Here is a 2,500-nt window from a genome sequence, read left to right on the forward strand (position 1 = left end):
ACATTGCATGCGAACCGCATGAAACTTCCAGAGGCATTTGCAGCAGAAATGCATGTGCAGTCAAAAAATTGAATATTTTTCACGGATAGACCCCGTGAAACGCTAGAAATTGGCGGGGATGTGTCTCTTGTGGCTCACGGGGCTGTTAGGGTGGCACAGAAATCCCTCGGAATGGGAAAAAACGGGTCATTTTCGTGTCGCCACATTGCATGCGAACCGCATGAAACTTCCAGAGGCATTTGCAGCAGGAATGCATGTGCACTCAAAAAATGTGATATTTTTCACGGAGAGACCCCGTGAAACGCTAGAAGTGGGCGGGGATGTCTCTCTTGTGGCTCACGGGGCTGTTAGGGTGGCACAGAAATCCCTCGGAATGGGAAAACGGGTCATTTTCGTGTCGCCACATTGCATACGAACCGCATGAAACTTCCAGAGGCATTTGCAGCAGGAATGCATGTGCACTCAAAAAAGTGAATATTTCTCACGGATAGACCCCGTGATACGCTAGAAATTGGCGGGGATGTCTCTCTTGTGGCTCACGGGGCTGTTAGGGTGGCACAGAAATCCCTCGGAATGGGAAAACGGGTCATTTTCGTGTCGCCACATTGCATGCGAACCGCATGCAACTTCCAGAGGCATTTGCAGCAGAAATGCATGTGCAGTCAAAAAAAATTTGATATTTTTCACGGATAGACCCCGTGAAACGCTAGAAATTGGCGGGGATGTGTCTCTTGTGGCTCACGGGGCTGTTCGGGTCGCACAGAAATCCCTGGGAATGGGAAAACGGGTCATTTTCGTGTTGCCACATTGCGTACGAACCGCATGAAACTTCCAGAGGCATTTGCAGCAGGAATGCATGTGCACTCAAAAACTTCTATATGTTTCACGGATAGACCCCGTGAAACGCTAGAAATTGGCGGGGATGTGTCTCTTGTGGCTCACGGGGCTGTTAGGGTGGCACAGAACTCCCTCGGAATGGGAAAAGGGGTCATTTTCGTGTTGCCACATTGCATAGGAACGCCATGAAACTTCCAGAGGCATTTGCAGCAGAAAGGCACGTGCACTCAAAAATTTTAATATTTTTCACGCATAGACCCCGTCAAACGCTAGAAGTTGGCGGGGATGTCTCTCTTGTGGCTCACGGGGCTGTTAGGGTCGCACAGAAATGCCTCGGAATGGGAAAACGGGTCATTTTTGTGTGGCCACATTGCATAGGAACGGCATGAAACTTCCAGAGGCATTTGCAGCAGGAATGCATGTGCACTCAAAAACGTCTATATTTTTCACGGATAGACCCCGTGAAACGCTATAAATTGGCGGGGATGTCTCTCTTGTGGCTCACGGGCGCTGTTAGTTAGGGTCGCACAGAAATCCCTCGGAATGGGAAAAGGGGTCATTTTCGTGTTGCCACATTGCGTACGAACGGCATGAAACTTCCAGAGGCATCTGCAGCAGAAATGCATGTGCACTCAAAAACGTCTATATTTTTCACGGATAGACCCCGTGAAACGCTAGAAATTGGCGGGGATGTGTCTCTTGTGGCTCACGGGGCTGTTAGGGTCGCACAGAAATCCCTCGGAATGGGAAAACGGGTCATTTTCGTGTTGCCACAATTGGCATACGAACGGCATGAAACTTCCAGAGGCATTTGCAGCAGAAATGCATGTGCACTCAAAAACGTGAATATTTTTTCACGGATAGACCCCGTCAAACGCTCGAATTTGGCGGGGATGTTTCTCTTGTGGGTCACGGGGCTGTTCGGCTCGCACAGAACTCCCTTGGTCCACCTGATTCGTGCATACAGGCAGCAACTAAAACTCTGTAAACCTGCTGTGAGGACATCTAAACAGTGGACCAGTGAGGCTGTGGAAGATTTGCGGGCGTGCTTAGACTGTACTGACTGGGATATGTTCACGACTGCTACCAATAGTCTGGATGAACTCACAGAGGCTGTGTACATCAGCTTCTGTGAGGACTGCTGTATCCCAACACGTACCAGGGTGAACTTTAACAACAACAAGCCCTGGTTCTCAGCAAAGCTCAAAAGGTTGAGGTTGGAGAAGGAGGAAGCGTTTAGGAGTGGGGATAGAGACAGATTCAAGGAGTCGAAGAACAGGTTTAGCAAAGCGGTGAGAGAGGCTAAACGACTGTACTCAGAGACACTAAAACACCAGTTCTCTACTAACGACGCTGCTTCTGTCTGCCAAAGGGCTCAGGCACATCACCAACTACAAACCCAGAGCGCCCCACACCACTAACGACTCCCGCCTAGCCAACGACCTGAACGAGTTCTACCGTAGATTTGAAAGACAATTGGACTGTCCTGAACCACCCCTTCCCACCCAAGAGGCCCCATCCCCCACCCATACTACAGAAACGACTCTCTCCTTTCAGGAGGGAGAAGTTAATGGGCTTTTCAAGAGGCAGAATCCACGCAAAGCAGCCGGGCCGGACTCTGTCTCTCCAGCCACCCTCAGGCACTGCGCTGACCAGCTGTCTC

The sequence above is a fragment of the Petromyzon marinus genome, unplaced genomic scaffold (genome assembly GCF_048934315.1).
Source record: "Petromyzon marinus isolate PM22_M1 ecotype Great Lakes invasive population unplaced genomic scaffold, UKy_Petmar_22M1.pri1.0 PM_G_Scaffold_6, whole genome shotgun sequence".
Taxonomy (NCBI): Eukaryota; Metazoa; Chordata; class Hyperoartia; order Petromyzontiformes; family Petromyzontidae; genus Petromyzon; species Petromyzon marinus.